This window comes from Plectrocnemia conspersa, unplaced genomic scaffold (genome assembly GCF_051122295.1).
Source record: "Plectrocnemia conspersa isolate PC_06_02 unplaced genomic scaffold, ASM5112229v1 ptg000005l, whole genome shotgun sequence".
NCBI classification, from domain to species: Eukaryota; Metazoa; Arthropoda; class Insecta; order Trichoptera; family Polycentropodidae; genus Plectrocnemia; species Plectrocnemia conspersa.
Genome location: NW_028277169.1, coordinates 23,995,605 through 24,014,182, shown reverse-complemented (window position 1 = coordinate 24,014,182; position 18,578 = coordinate 23,995,605). Strand labels below are relative to the sequence as shown.

At 27.7% G+C, this 18,578-nt stretch overlaps 1 protein-coding gene across 1 annotated transcript in view; it reads right to left on the bottom strand.

Moving 5' to 3' along the window:
* LOC148235232 (zwei Ig domain protein zig-8-like) overlaps positions 1 to 18,578 on the bottom strand; it is a 198,575-nt gene that overhangs the window by 147,788 nt on the left and 32,209 nt on the right. The window contains exon 2 of the mRNA XM_088186729.1: positions 263 to 301. The gene's annotated coding sequence lies outside the window, so the exon portion shown is untranslated. The remainder of the gene's footprint in view (positions 1 to 262; positions 302 to 18,578) is intronic.

Here is an 18,578-nt window from a genome sequence, read left to right as displayed (position 1 = left end):
CCCTAGATCCTAATTAGTTTACTGTATATTCATCTTAAATGTATTATTTATGTTCTATTACGTTTTTTTTAAACTATATATCAGAAACACATTTTGTAAATCTATATATTAATTAAGCTATTGTTTCGAGCATATTTCTGATTAAACTAATAATTTGTATAATTAAAACGCTCCTTTTAAATGTATTTTAAAGACAGATTTTAATAAAGTCTTTGTTTTCTTCTTGTTGATATTAATTATTATTTTCATTAAAATATCTTACCGATAAGCTTGTTTGTAGGTGTTGAACGATGCTCAGCTTCTGAAAAAAAACACAAACATAAAGTATTTAATGAATCATAAAAATGGGATTTAGATAAGAAAAAATATAAGCTATCATTATGGTCGATGTAGGCAATTATTACCCACAAAAACAGATACCTTTTTATTTTATTTAACGTATGTACATATATCTGATTCTGTTTTATACTCCGCGTACGACTGAAAATTCGCTTTTACGACACGCGAACATAAAAAAATAGGGGCTGGAACGAAAATAATAAAAGCTTTGTTTATTTTTACAGCGGGAAATGCGTTTGATATCGTGATTATATGAATGGGTTGGTATAAATATTTATAAAATCAAGTGCGAAACAATGCGTTGAACGCGTTGTGAATTTTTATTTCCTCTTTTCGCCAACTGGAAAGCTCTCTACTACACAAATAAAATAACAACGCGTGGGTGCTTTTTTCAGCTGCGGCCAAACACAAGTGCTGGTACAAAAATCCGTCCGTAACGCTTAATATAATACGTTTCATCGCAATGCTTACAAGGTGTCGCGCGTCACTTGTGACGGCTTGAGCCTCCCCATGCACGTACGATATCGCAATAAACATTTTTTTGTCCATATTTGGAATTGCTTTTATTATTCTCGCTGTCCCTATCTACTCATTGAATTATATATTGTATTTATTTAGAGTCTGAATAAAGGAGAAAAAATCTACTACTTGCCAGTCTTTTTTAGATCGACTAATTGTGTTTCTTGCATAAAGAGTCCAATCTAACTGATTATTATTATTGTTGTTTTAATTGATATAATATCCGCAAAACTATTTTTTAGATATTTTTATTTCTTCAATAAAATCTACTTTTTTATGGTGTTCTTTCCATGTTCACTATTGCTATTGTTATATGTGTATATATTTTAAAATACGCCCATAATCTAAATTTATTTTAAATACAGCTTATATATCGTTTATTTTATTTTTAAATATATTTTTAATAAGAATTGCTCTTAATCCTCTATTCGAAATAAGTATTATAAGATTAGTATATACAACACAACGTGCGTCATTTACATTACTGTCTAACTATTTTTTTCAATGAAGAGATTATAAAAGCTTTAAAATATATTATTTAATAGGAATAATAATATAATAGGTAATCAATAAAAAAATAAAATAAAAATTCAGAACTAGACTATTTTCCTAATATGTGTAGAATAATCACGTAAATTGTTAATTATTTTTTGTTCTCTCTCCTTTGTTGTTATTTACATGAAATTTAATATTTTAAGTCGGAATCAAGGTTAAGAAAAATTTCCAACGACTACATAGCCCTGATAATATCTATCATGACGCATTGGTTAAGCCTGTCAAAATATGATGATCATATCAGATTTATAATAAAAATAAATCTTAAACGTTTCTTAATAATTACCTAACTAAAGGGGCAAAAATATTTTTATTTATATATTTTATCATTTTTTCTGCATAGCGTGTGAAGCGTTGTCGTGCAGAATTGTAACCTTTTACGATCTTCATTCGCTTTTAATTATTCAAAAGCGTATGTATACAAGTACAGTCCGTCCAAGATATGAACGCTCATCGTCACAGTATTGTTGAGAAAATATAATAGTGTGATCATGTGAAATTACAAGCGCAATTAATTTTTACTTTTTTTAATTTAATTTGTTAAGGAAAGTGTAAAATATCACTTTCTTACTTATTTTGTTTATTTATATACATATTTAACTCAAAAACATGAGAGCAGTTTTGGTATCACTTTCCAGGTTGAATATCTGTTTAATATAATATTTTTTAAAATACCAATACATTATAATTTGTAATTCAATTTTCAACGTATGGTCACCCTACCCTTAAAACAGCACTGATTTAGAATTAGTAACGTTCTCCTATCGGTGAAAACAAATTCGCGGAAAACTGTGTATGTATGTATGCATGCAAGCGTACCCGCACCCTTATTTCCAACACAACATCTTGGATGGACTATATATACATATGTATATGTTAAAAAATGTATATCGCGATATGTTTTTTGATATACCTTTTTAATGTTTTCGAATATTAAATAATATTTTAAACTGCTGCGAAAATTTGTATTTTCACATATTAACTAAATACAGAATATTGAATACACATTTCACTTAAAATTCTTTCGTAACGCACTTCTGCAGAACAATAGCTTACCCCAAAATCTTTCAGATATTAACGTCTATAGAAACATAACACGCTATTGATTTTAATGCTTAGCCTTTTCCACAAACAATACATCCATTGTTTGCGGCAAAAGCAAGTAGAATTTAATTGTATGAAGCATTCGTTTTTATAGCAATTTAATAATAATAAATAATGACGATTTTAAAATAATAAATAAAAAATATTCATACATATTATTTATTTTTATACTTTTGAAAGAAATCTTAAGTTTATAGAAAGAGGTGTTGGAAATTAAAATTTTATAAATTTAAAAATCAATAACAAATAATAACGCGTAATGACATTAGTTCAAATATTTACAACTAAAATCATAGAATAATATTAAAATAGATTTAATACACAATATAAGAAACATTTAAACTTGGGTTATATAACAGTAAAATTATAAATTCTATTTAACATTCATATCTAAATATTAAAATTAATTTAGAAATAATATAGCGTTATTGCGAAAATAACTGATGCAAGATTATTATCAACAACAAATCCATCAAATATGACTGTTTGTATTATTTTGAAAAATTCCCAAGAACAATAACAATTAATGATATAAACAAATCGAATCAATTTATTATTTAGTTCAATTTTAAAATTCTTAGTCATAATTTTCCTTGAACAGATTAGGCTTTTACATTCAGATGTATATGATATACGTATGTGCTACGTATATTAATGATAGGCGTATATTCGCGCGAAGAGCCTCCCTCAGCGGTGAACAAAGTGTTCAAAGGAAAAGTTTAATCCGCCATTACCGGGTGTCGTTTAAGGGTAACTTTTTCGTAAAATCCCACTCGAAAGTTGGGTTAATTTAGCCAACAGCATTCAGCCCGGTTATCGACGAGAAAATCCGCGCCGGCCATAATGTACAATTTCATATATAAAATATTTTATTACCAGCATTATATAATATTATATCTACTATATATGTTTTTGCACAGCCACTATTTTTGTCGTTGCTTTTCTTTATATTCTGCATGGGAATATAAGAAGTTACTGAGAATGTCAGAAAAATAGATTTCGGTAAGACACAAACATATCGAATTGAGAATCCGTCATCCATCTAACAGACCAATCGCAAAAGGCAAAAAAATATTCGTTTTTTTATGGTTATTATTATTTCGCATATTTTATGTAATTAATTTTTTTAAATATAGAATTTCCTCTTTGCGATTATAAGCAAAGTTTGACAGATTTTCGGCCTGAAAGAACACCGTCATAACAATAAATTAATTAACTTTCAGCAGAACAATTTAAAATTTACATAATAATAATAAAACACCTACATCCTGACAAACAATAATAGCAAGCGATTTTGTGTGGGATTGGGAAATACTTTTAACTATTTGCGGACTTGTACTTACATTACTCCGTTTTCTTTTAATAAAACTTTTTAATTAATTAAAACACAAAATAAACATAAGCATTTAAATTAAAGTTGAATATTGTCATGTGTTAAAATACTGTTTTATGCTTTCATCCATATATTTTTGTGATTATTGGGTCTTAAATATGTTTAATTATATCTTATGGAGTTGCTAATTTTATTGATCGAATCATTTAGTTATGTGAAGTTTAGTTACACTATACGTCGCTCTCAATATTTTGAGAGAAGCAGTTAATTTTAATATTGTTAGGAAATATATCATTTCATTTCAGAATGTTTTGAGCTGCTCTTAAGAGGAAATGAATAAATACGTATTTTAAGACACCCTTTAGTATTTCAACCTGTTTTCAGTCCTAAATTAAATATGTAACAATAAAACTTTATTTGCAAAATTTTTTACAGCAGATAAATTTAATTTAATCTTTCCTTAAAAAAATCAATAGAATTATGCTACACTAATAGAAAACCACTTAGAAAGCCCATAAAGTATCAAAATAAATAACCACACACAAGCCCCCGTTACGACCAGTCACAAGCAGTCACTCAGAATCAGGCAGACATTCGAAGAGACCAGCAGACAACATACTGTCATGAACGCTCACATCCCGAGATGAACTCCTCCATACGAGCACCACCATAGCAAAGAGAAATTATCCTCCGCTGTACACTCTGAGGACATCATCCTTCCGCCAGCTTCTCCGCCACTATTTAGAGAAAACATCTCGCCATTTATTGTCTGACGCAACATATGTAAATATAATCTAATAAAACGCTAACTATATTCCACCTGCATCTCGCTGGCTATGAACTCACGCTCCCCTTCGCCAAGGGTTCTTATACCTTAAATACTTCTATAAATAATTCTAAAATAAATGTCGTTTTTTGAATTAAACAAAAAAATCACTTTTAGATATTTCTTTTTATTTTAACGATGAAAAATATAATTTATTTTTAAAGATTTTCCCACGTGTCAATTTTTTAATTATATTCTGCATTTTTTGCCCAGGGCATGTTTTATCAAACAAAATAAAGAGTAGTCGAAATGAGCAAGGTCTATAGAATAAAGTGGATGAGATAAAATCATTCATTATTTTTTATTTTATTAAGAGTCAAAATCGCCACATGGAGACGCGCACTATCGTGTTCAGAACTATATTTTTACTTGAACGAGTGGGTAATTTAGCTGATCACAATAAAAGCTTGCTGTTATTGTGTAGCCATGTCTAAGAGCTTTTTAATGCACAATCATTTGCCTTAATTTTATTTTTAAATATCAGATTATGGAATTCAGATATGCATCAACACAAATATAAAAATACGAACTTATGTAACAATGACCAAAGAACATTTGATTATTCACCTGAAATTAAAAATTCCGGAATTACCTAATATAGCTTCAGAGAAGTAATTAAATTAAAAACTTTGCTCAAATATGATGTAGTTAAACTTAAAAAATATTTTTTTTAAGAATATCAATGATTTAAATAAATCAATAACAAAATATTTTTAAGCAAAGCTTAACTTTTCTTAAAGAATAATGAAATTGTTTTGACATAATATATTTTTCGGCGTTACTTCATATATTGACGTAGTAAAATTGTGCGGATGTAGCCTTTATTCTTGCTTTATTAGCTGTTTGCAATTTCGCACGGTTAATTACCCACGAGGCACTTGTACACCAGCTCCTTTCTACAAAGGTAACTTTTTAATTAAATAAACGTTTTCAAGAAGCAGCCAGCAAAAAGTTTGCCCGATTAACCTGACTTGCCGAGATTTAACTACAGTGCCAGTCTTGCTCAAAAATTTGTCACAACGCTCTAATCATTACGATTGTGACTGTATGCTAAAGTCTGAAGATAAAGGCAAAATGTGTACAATATATGATGTCGCAGTAGGTTTCATCAAGATGTTTTTGCTTGTTAAATTCTGCAGCATAAAATTAAGCGAAGTTTTGCTTAAGATTTCTTGTTTTGTAATAATTCATTGTTGTAAGGACACAAGTATTTTGTTAAAAAATAATAATAAGAAAGTTGTGAAATATTTTTATCTTATTTATTAAATTTACATTTTCTTTAACGGTTTAATGTAAGTTCTTGACAATCTTGACTTCTTAACAATAAATAACTTAGTCAACACAGAGTCTATCAATTCGAAACTTTCGTACCTTGTTTTATATAAATCCCACAATATAATTTAAAACCAAACAAAGTGTCATACCTGATTGATGTTGGTTTTTAATTAATGTAATTACCATAAAAAATTTAAAAAAAAATTAATATTTATTTCTGCAAATCTACCAACGTACCAACAATATTTATTTGTAAGATTAAAACAATTTACAAGAACCTAATATGTAATGAACGATTGGAATTTAAATTAAATATACACACTAAATTTAATCTTTCAATAATTAAACCTAGATTTTTTATAATTATTATTATCAACTTATACCACTGATATATTGTGCTAATATATTTATACTTATCTAGTTAGGTTATTTATTTTAAATCATTCGAATATTAAAAAGTATTAAGAGAATTTTACTACTTGTTGATTTTGTCATTCTGGAAGCTATTTTTTATTTTTATATATTTTTATTTAATTTTTTTTACAAAAAAGTGGCAAATCGGAAAATTATTTTACAGTTTTTAAATGTAAGTTATTTAACATTAAATATTCTTATATCAGCATTTACTAACTTTTAGTTGTATGTTTTATGTCTAGCAATGGTGCTTTTATATTAAATGTATTAAATTATGTTATAGATTACTATTTTTGTAATATTGTTTTTTTTTATTTATAATATAAGTCGTATTATAAATTGTATTACACGTATTTTTAATAACTCCTATTAAACCATATACTGAGCTTGTCTTAATAAATGTTTATTAAATGTTTCAAAAAAGGTCAGAATAACGTAGTCAGTAAGATCTAGACTTGTTACCTAAAGGCTGCAAGCTCAAGCCCCAGCAGCGGATTTAATTATTTTTATAAAAATACTTTATAATAAATTATTTTGATGTCACTGGTAACCTGAATAAAAATCACAAATTATTATTTATTTGTGGGTATTCATAATATGTAATAAATTACGCTTTTTAAGACACACTGAAAGATTAAAAAACAACTTTCAAGAAAGCCTGTCAAATCATATGGATAAGATTTGTAAAGATAATAAAATAAATATCTAAACGCTACAAAATTCGATGTACGATATGAAGCCAATTAGAAATTTACAACAAAATGTTATTATATATTGCTCTTACATACAAAAGCCTTCAAAGGGTTTGAAGATAAATAAAAATAAAAAACATTGTATATAAGTTCCTTAAAGTTCAAGTTAGCTCATGCTAGATGTTATACGAAAAATTATAGATTAGGCTACATTATACTGAAGCATAACTCATAGTTTATTAAAAACATTTTTTAATATTTAAATATTATTCAAAATATTACATTTTTTAAATGTATCATGATTAAGGCTAGGTTGGAGCACATTGTTACATAGCCTAACTCAGCCTAACTAAAATATTTATTAGAATACATTTTTTAAATAAAAAAAATTTTAATAATAAATATGTTTTATTAGTAAGGTTACATTATACTGTACACTAACTATGCTTATGTTAAAATTTAATTTGAAACCATTTTCAAACAATAATAAAAATATTTTTATTTTTTAATACGTATTATGAGTTAGTTTACGTAGCCTACCATAAATCGTATAACCTATTTAATAGTAAAACTATTTTATTATTTAAAATTGTGGTCAAATAAATATTCGAGTTAAGCTGAGTTAAGCTACGTAGCCTAAATCTTATAACATAATAATTAATAAAAATATTTAACACTGTACCTATAATTTTTATATAAAGACTAAAAATGTAGACTAGAATAATATATAATTAATTTCAGAAATGAAAAACCATTTTCATTAAAAAAAAAAAAGAGCAAATATATTATTTATAGTACATAGAGGAAATAAAATTAGAATATATATGTATATGTATATAATACAATATCATATAAAACGACACTCCTACTCATCAAGAATAGGAAAATAGCTGGAAAGCACGGATAACCTAAAAGGAGAAGTTCGTGACTCTAAAAACTTATGAGGGCAACTCAGGGTATTGGCTATAGATACCAACGAACGGTTTTGTTAGAAATATCAATAAAGTGCATATTGTTATGAGCTTTATATATTTTACTATCAGAAAAATGAATATACTGTTATTTAATATGAAAAAATAATTTTTAAATTAACTAATCGTATATTATGATTATGTAGATCGTACATAATTATGTAGATAGGGCTATCGTCTTTAACAAAGGTAATTGTCATAATACCCGAAGGACGAATCGTGCGAATGCGCGCGAAAGCGTCGCGAAAATTTTATTAAAATCCTTTCTCGCAATAAAAGCTCCTTCATAAAAATATCTTATAATCTGGCATTGCAGAAGAAAAGCACTGAAACTCCGTAGTGTGAGAATGGGGAGGCAAAAAACCTAATTTCTGTTCGTGTTGTCTCACCCGAGCGGTGTGGGACTAAAAGTCTCAGATATTAAACAAAAGTTCTAATTGAGTCAGATACGCAATCGCAGATGACATAATACAGCCCCTGTGTTTTTGCAAGAGATATTTTTCAGGGGGTCCAGTTTTTTAAACTCGGCCCTTTTTGTATTTTAAAGCGACTCTGATTGCACACAGCGGCAAGCTCATTATTTTCATAACAAAGGTTTAATTAAAAAACGCTGATGTAATTTTACCATAATATTTGTGAAACTTTGCACATATAAAAAACCTCTTAATGTCATACATGGAATTGACGTTGCCAAAAATTAACGAGTCTCTTTGATAATTTTGTCGATTATGGAGTCGATTCCTCAAAGCCTGTCATAAACTCGAAACCCAAATTTAGGATATTGACTTGTGATCCAGTCTAGATTAGTTATAAAGTTACATGTGAAATACGTATATTCAATATGATATTATGTATATATATTTACATTTACACATAAACTTTATATGACACAGGTATTCCAAAAACCGTACAGATTTAGGTAGCCAATATACGATATTTTAAATACCAATTTTCATAAACTAATATTATTATTAAAAAAATTAAATGTTTTTTAAAGAGAATGTCTATTACAGATAGAGTAAGTATTGGATTAACTTCATTTGGATTAAAATAACTTAGTAATCCCACTTTGATTTTATTATTCTAATACATATGCTTTGAAAACCCTATTGTAAAAGTAACATTAAAATATAGTACATACTTAATAAACATATTAGATATTTATTGTGTAATATATAAAATAGTTTTAATAATAAAATTTTGTGTAAAAAATTTTAATGTTATAATATATCAAATAACAAATAAATTTTAATTTATTAAATTAAAATAAACCATAAACTTTTTTGTTCCTTCGTGTACTTGCTTAAAATAAACTTTTATGTATTCTATCAAATCACCAACAAATTAAATGCAATTTTTTATCATTAACAAATTATTTTATCTTTTAAAGTTACTATTATATTCAAAGTTGATAACCTACGGCATTGTTATATTTATTTGTATACTAATGTAAAAACCTCATTCATATTATTTATACAAGTACTTTTATTGCGGTAAAATGCACGAGTGATTTTCAATCATTGCTGATTGAATTGTATTAAATATTTGGATAGAGAGTAATTGAACTGGAACATGAATTTTAGTTTTGGTACGTTATATTTAATTTTCCAGGCCAAAAAGTTTAATTACGAAAATTGTATACAATTATTCTTAACTATAAAAATGTATTGATAAGCATATCTATACATATATGACTGTATTTTTGCATTTTTATGCTTCAATATGTTACTAATTTCATATATTAAATAAAAAACACAAATACTCATTAATTTTTGAGTGACATAAAACAACATGTATCATATATCATACTCAAAAAGTGCATAAAAAAAAAAATTACATCTCAAAATTTGTATTTTTTAATTCAATATTATAGTAGTACAGGCGGCTCTCGACTTTCGCACAAAATTGGTTCCTGAAAATGTGTGCGAATGTTGAATGTACGAAAGTTGATGGAAGTAAAAAAAATTGAAATTGTGTGTATTTTAAAATATTTATTTATCAAGTAAATATAATATGTTTAAGAGGCGTTTAAGTGGGGTTTGCGGGTGTTTCCTTTGAAAAGTTATCAAGAGTTAACTGTTTTCCACTATTCTTTTTCTTTTCTTCATATAGTATTTTATAACATGCTATGTCTTTATTGATCGCCCTACGCACTTATAATATGCGTTCTCCATTGGGATCACAATCTTCCATAATATTTAAAAAATTGTCAAGGTGCGTGAAGGCTTCATTCATATTTTTCATTGTAAAGGAGTTTTCCAAAATAAACCTGTCTCATCTACATTAAATATTTGGCTAGAGGAATATTCTCCATCTGCAATAATTTTGGATAATTAGGAAATAAATTCTTTTGCAGCATCTTTATCCGCATCAGCCGATTCTCCAGTAAATTTAATATTATGAAAAGAATACCTCATTTTAAAATTGTAAAATCAACCGTTACTTGCTTGAAAACCCGTTTTAAAATCTTTTTTTAATCTAGCCTTCCAATCTAAGAGCATTTGCTTGAATAATTGAAATACTCAGAGGGACATCTTTTTGATGTTGGTCATCGATCCACGATGACAAAGATTTTCCATTTCATCCATGTTTTTTTTTGCTGTGTTTTTTTGGAAACACATCTTTAAATATTGCAGAAATAAATCTTTATTTTCCACAATTTTGATCGTAGTTCTTAATTATATTTTTATTTTGCAAAATTGAACATATCGTAGACCTGTTTGTATCATACGAACGTCCGATTGAAGCAAAAGATTCACCGCTATCAGAACGTCTAATAATTTCCATCTTTGTCTTGAATCGTGTGAAGTTTATGAGTCCTTGATATATTTTTGTTCGTATCAACACAAGTTTTACCGTTTCTCACTCGTCTTTATATTTTATTTAATTTTTTTTAAGAAAAAATTAAATTTAAAAAATTATTTATTTTTAAAATGTGCGAAATAGCGAATTGTGCGAAAGTCGAACGTCCGAAAGTCTAGGGCTGCCTGTAGTTTATATAAAACTTGCCGTTAACTTATTAACCCAGTTGTAACTAGAGTTTTCAATTATTCGTTATATTTATTCGAAAATCTGTAACTGTACATTATTCAAATATTTTACTAAAATTGTAAGATAAATGAGATCTTTACAGGCATCATTTTATGTTACAAAAAATATCAAAACTATTTAGTTTATCTTTAAAAATAATTGAGCATTTAGCGTTTTAATCTTTACATTGGTGCAAAGTTTAATTTTAATTATACCTGCTGTCGTAATAACTACAACTCGATATTATCATAATTACAAAATAAAACACTATTCGTATTAATTTAAAATTTATAGTAAAAAATCCATACTAAACATTGAAAAAGTCCTCAGGTACACTATAATAACACGGAAATATGAGTAATTTTTGGATTTTCGGGTATTTTTTTTATAATTATTTTATTAGTTGGCTATTATTTGTTATATTTATGGCTGCTATAAATAACGTAAATATAATAATATAAATTTTGCAAAGCAAAGGGGTATAATTTGGCTGTACTCGAATATCGTGCAGTACATCTAAAAATAACCTACGTTGTTCTATACAACTATTCTTGTAACTGGTATCCTAAGTGATAACTAAAATTCAGTCGGTGCGGATTTAAGTTGCTATTTTTTAATCGTGATTCATGAAATCTAGCTCAATCAGACTTATATATGTATTTAAAATTCGGCAACGGTTTTCGTTTACAAAAAAACTTTTATAAATCCGAGTGTTTTGCATTTTATCAGACTTGAATGAAGACTATGTAGATTGAATACTATGTTAAAAAAATATTAAACATGTTTATATTTATTAACTATAATAATAATGAAAACGACATATTTAATAAAATGCTGAAGCAATAATCCGCGTTTAAATATTAATATATATTATATTTATACTGATTTATATAATATGGCTAAAAATTAAAATGTATCAAGTAACTTTCTATATCTTTTAAATCCCTAAAATAGTTCCTATTCGAAATAAATCTGAAGACCACTAGACTGAAACGGAATAGATAGAAGGGTATGATTGGATCTTCCGCACTCAGCATGACCCAGAATCGAGAGGAATTGATATGTACAGTTAACACGATCCAATACACGTCACGAGACTACGACGCTCAGGCAAAAGCACCACGAACGAAAGTAAAAGGATAAATCACATTAAATTTACGATTTTTTATAAAAAATATTTTTTTAAAAATGAATGGATGTATGTTTTAAAAAAAAAAATTTATATACAATATATTATTTGATGAAATATTAAAAATATAACTGATAAATATGGAACATAGTATTTTAATAAAATATATAATGTTATGCCAGTGATAACGGTTTTATTATTAATATTTAACATCAACATCTTATACTGAGGGTTTCAATGCCATTACAACTTTAAAGACAAAAAAATATGTGTGATAGCTGCATACGTTTTTTTTTTTTTTGGTGTGTATATTTTCTCAAGTGTGATAACGAAGCTTATATAAAAAAATCAAATTAGGTCATGTTACGGATTAACTTTGTTCGATTAATCGGAACTTTACTGTATATCACAAAATATCATGATAATAGTTAAGGGTTAATCGAATATTTCCGTGCTACGTTTTTCTTTTTATATTAAACCCGCCTCTCTTTTCAGGCGCTGTTATTAAATTTAAATAATGTTATCATCACAGCCGTAACGTAATCTGTCTGTGTATAAGTGAACATTTAGACTTTAATCCGTAACGCGATGGCGACATACAAACGAGCAATAAAAAGGGGGGCAATTATGGAATCGCGTCACGGCCGAGATAACAATTATCGTCAAGTTTTCGGCCAAAGCCGTTTCTGAACGAGATGGCAAAATAAACATCTAACCTCCCTTTCATTATCCAAGCGCTTCCCAAACTGTGGTCAACGGAGTACCGGTCTCCAGAAATAATTAAAATAATTGTCTTATGAGACCCATGCCGCTCCAAGCAATAATTAAATAGAAATCCTCCCTATAAATGATAAATTTAATAAGAGTAGCAATTAAGAATTGAAATAATAATAATTTTAAATTAAATTTGTCGCTGTAAATGTGCCGTTGTAATATTACAAACGTAAGACTAAGGCATAAGTAGCGTTGAATTAAATTGTTTATATAAAATAATCAATATAATTAAATATATGTGTTTTTATTAGTTAATAACTATTTTATAATAATATTTCAGATAAAATAGTTTATAAGAAAAGAGCTCGAACGGATATTTAAACAATAGTTAAAGCGTTACTACATATGCTAGTTATATATTAATATTTTGTATGATCTTATAACTTATTCTACGGCCGGATCACCCGTTGAACGTAAGATCAAAATTCCTCGCTATAATAAATTTGCAAAATGCAAAACAAGTTTATTCGTCACGCTGATTTTGTGGACCGCTTTTTTGCGATGACACCAATTACAGAAATATGGCGAATGTTTTTAAAATAAAATGCCGTCGGCTGCTAAGGCAAATTAAAAACGACTGAACGCGGTATCTATCCTCAATGCGATAGCTATTTAATCATTAAGATTTATAGCGCGTACCTTGTGACTTAATCTGTGAAAAGGTTTCCCACAATGTTTCATTTTAACGAAGAACCCCTTTTTCTATAACGGTTAAAAGGCTTTAACACAAGTCGAACGGACCTTTTTATGATTAATAATCATCCCTCTAATTGTGAATAGAAATGTGGTTCATTTGATGAACATGACAAAACTGCTCAGTAAATAATATTATTTTTTTATATCAATTACTTTCGCATAGTATAGTTTTAATATCACTCTTCGATATATTTTTTGAAATGAATGTTTACAAAGTTACTTATTTTTATTAAAATAATAATAGCACTGCCCAACATTTTTGAACTATTTTTTGTAACTTGCATAACAATCAGACGCGTACGGTAAGATACATATCCTTTCTTTCGCTCACGTGTTAAGTGACGAGAATGAATGAGAGATAAGGGCGTGCGTTACATGCGTTCCGCACGCCCACTTCTTCTCGCTCATTATTGTCACTTAGCACGCAAGCAAGCGAAAGGACATGTGTCTCACGGTACGCGTTTATACATAGATAAATTTAAATTTGAAAACAAAAACTCTAGCAGATCAGATTTTTCAAAATATTTATGTAGGTCATAATTTTTTATTTTTGCAAAAATCATGACAGATACCTCGTGATCTATTGTCAATTTTAGTGAGAAAGTGCACTTAGGAACCCTCAAAATAATACGTAAAATCAATAAAATGTTCTAGCGGTTGACAGTTTTTGCTACATAAGTGGAACATATGTATGTATATATCATTAAAACTGCATATTTTCACTACTTCAGGTGATCAAGACAAATCATGGGCTCTTCATGTTTGCTGCACATCTCGTAACCTAACTGTGCTTACATGGAAAGGGAAGAACGATATCATTTAATGTTCCAATGGTGTAAAGCGAACCAAGACATCGTGCTACTTCTGCCTTACTAACGTCATAAAATTCTCAAGTAAAAATAAACATTTAATTTCGTATCCGAACTTTCCATCTACCATAATACCAGTTTTTAGTTTTGACATTCCAGTGCCTACTATACCATTTAATATAGAAGATATTATATTTCATGATTACCATATAGACTTTGAATATATATGATAAACTTAGTCCAAATCAGTCATGAAAAACCTAGTTGCAAAATCTTTGTTGGCCAGTGTAATGTGGCGACATACATAATAACACCAGTCAAGATACATGGCGTACACGCGTCTGAAGTTTTACGAGCAGTACCCGTATACCTAGCAGACGGCAATTCGCCTGCGTTTTTCTATTATTTGAGCCATACATTAAATCAAACACGTGCAATAAAATTTTTTAGTAAAATAAATATAAATAATATAGGCAGAAATAGTATTATTTTAAGCAATTTAAAAAAAAATATTTTCAATAACTATTTTTCTTTTACAACATAGATATTTTTTTAGTACGCAAAATTCAGATATAAATGGTTACAATTAGGCATTGTTAGTTACATATAAAATACAGTAAGGTTACTTTACAACGCGCTTATTGCTTAAAACTTTTTTTATAAAGCAGAACACAACAATATAAATACATCTAAAGCATTAGTCAAAAGAATCGATATTCTTAAACATACACCGAGTATCAGACAATACAATTAATTAAAAATGCATGCCGAACTTTTTGTCGACAAGTATTTTTTTAAGCCTATTTTTTAAGTGATAGTAATTAAGTTGTATATAATAAATTAAGATACAAATACCGTTATTAGTTTCGAAAGAATTTTAATTTAGGATTGCCTTATTTTATTTTTACTATTTTTACTATTTATATTTTAACAGTCACAATAGAAATACAGCATACTTTTAGATAAATTTTATTTTTCAGTAACCATTGTATAAGAAACTTTTGGGATTTCTTACTAAGGTAATATTTAACAACAGCTATCATTTGACTGTCATTTTGTTTATGATGTTATTGCCATAAGTGAAAATAAATTTGAGTCTAATTTTAACAGAGTTCTAACTTTCACATAGATAAAGAATGAACCTTTATTTGAAGATTAAATACATTTTTATAGTTTAGGAAACGCTACATTATCCAATACTACGACAGGCGATTGTTGGCCTTTTGCGGAGTGCGATTTTTTTTCTTCTACTTTTATACAAAGAGACCGGAATCAACCCAAAGACTACACAATTTCGATCACGTCGAAGACCGAAAACTTCGTGGCAGGACCGAGAAATAAAAATAAATAAATAAAACTTTTCGCCATGGCATCATTAGGATTCTTGCGTCGGTCCGTGGCAGAATTTCGACGGTTTTTGTGCCGGCCTTTTATTAAATTTTCTTCGTAGAAGTCGGTGCGTTTCGAATTAAAATGCGTAATTCGATCAATTTTGCGTCCGGTGCGCGCAATTATAAGATATCAGATTCAGTACAAGATTCATCAGATTTTAATTAATAAAATAATAATTGAAGAACTCTTATTTTCACTTAAATTAAGGAATTAGTTAAAACGTAGCGGTTTTTCGCTGTCAAACGAAAGTACTAATTCACAGACTGTGAGTTTAATCTATTGGTAAAATTTAGTATAATATTAATAATAAAGATTGCTAATTAAAGTTATTCATTGAAAATAATTTATATTTTTAAAGAGTTAATTTTGTTAATATAATAAGTGTTTTCTAATCACAGTACATCACATTACATTACATTTTTTGTACTCATAAATAATACAGTTTATTTAAAAGATAATATAAATCTCAAATAACATTTCCAAATTATTTTAGTTATATATCTTTGAATGTGAGTCAAAAATAAGTACATAAAATGTAGTCTATATTCAAGTATTTTATACTTTTAATTGTCAAAATTACATAGCATAATAATTGCTTCTGCTTTTTAGTGTATTTTTCTTTTATAAGAACTTTTTTACAATAATATAAATAAAAATACTCTTTTGATATGAATTTTATTGATACGACGAGAGATAATAAATAAACAAGAGTTTTACACCAACCGTCGCCAATGGATCATTAGGATTCTTTGGTCGGTCTCTTTAGGGTATTTTTCTGTTCTTTTTTGCGCCTTTTTATTAAATTTTCCCCCAAGTCCGCAGTGCTCAAATTAAAATGCGTAATTCGATCAAATTCGCGTTTGCTTCGCCTCTTTTTTCCTCATTGTTTCTCTTTTGCATTGCATGTATGTATGTGTGTATTTTTGAACATTTTTTCTACATCGACGTCAAACTTCATTAGGTCTTCATTCTGCGATCCGCGGGGATAAGATGGAAATTGAGCTTATTATGAGCAGCGGTGAGCTTACCGTGAAAGTGTACACAGTACATATTTCGAAATGAAGCTTTCCTTGTTATTATTATGGGAAGAAATCCTTTTTTTCCTGAACGAAGGATATAACAAGAGGCACGCTCGATAATCACAGCCGTTTGAAATGCGGGTAATGTACCACGATATGAAAAAAAGTATCTTATAACACGAAACATATAAATATTTTCTACAACTTATTAAAGCTCTGATTTGATGCTTCGTGCCCTTAAAGAATGTTTAAATAATATTTGTACCCTATATAAAATAATAATCACATTATAAGTTCATTTATTGAACGAATTAAACTTCAATAATAACTTAGTACATAACATAAAAATATAAATTAAACGAATAGAAAAAAATAGAAAATAAAATTTATCTTAAATGTAAACTTAAAATTCAACAAATTTTTTATTTAATATTTCAAATTTTGAGTTATTGATATAACAAAAAAATTTAAATTGACGCTTAATTGAAAATATGTTTCTCTTTGTTTGTTAAAAATAATATTTGCACGAGTAAAAATTTTGATTAAGCAAGCTACCGTTGGGGAGAATTTACATGATTTCAACACCTCATTGAATAAGATAACATTGAAGCTGTTTTAGAAATATACATAGATTAAACGCCTTTATTTTATCAGACGACCCTCAGCTTTTTTAATGAAACATTAAAACTAAATGTTTCATTGATGTTTACAAAATTATTTGTAGATTCGATTGTTCATAGCACACCATCTAATTAAGTTAAGAATAGTTTTAAAGTCTTTGCAAAATGCTGTATTTCAAGATCTTTAAACATATGTATGTTTCAAAGTAATAGAAGAAATGGTTTCGACGGCAAAATATGCTGACAAAAAAGTAATATTAAAGTTGCAAGTAAATAATCAGAAATTAATTTTAGTACCCCTCTGTGAATATAATTGGAGAACCCTTGTGTTGAAGCATTTTATAATTTAGAACATATATCCATATTAATAAATTAAAAGATAACGGTTGATAAATTTATCATAGCATTTTACCTTAATATAGATTAATACTTTTTTACCTTGACGAATAACTAATAAATTATCTATAATTGTATTTGTATTGTTGATTACCACATGTTTTTCCAAGAAAAGTTATATAAAACCCAGATGAGTGAAAACAATCAATCAAAGGTCAACACTTGACCGAGTGATCCGACATTACTTTATGGAGTTTGTTTGTTTCCAGAACGCCATTGTTTGCTAGATTGTGTTCTATTTTATACCTAAATAAGACAAATCGAGAAGAGTTAGTTTTATTTTTCAGACATATCACACCCTTATATAAATATTATTTTAAGTATTAAATTGTCATTTTAGAGTTATAGCTATAATTTTTTATTCAAATAATGTAGATTTTATAACTCTTATAGTGTCAAAATAAAAAATAAAAAGACCAAGCTTTAATTGCAATATTATCTTATATTTTAATTACAAAAATATATTATTGTATATATGATGTAATATATCCAAAAATATATGATATTTTTACTGTCTTTTGATGTCGTAATATAGGTGGTAAGAGCTTTTTCATATAAATTTAAAATTAAGAATTGCCAAATTGCTTCTTTTTTTAATTTGTCTACAAGATTATTATATTTCTGATCGAGCAAATTATATAAGATGAAAGCTTTCACTTTTAAATTCAAGATTAAGTTTACATAT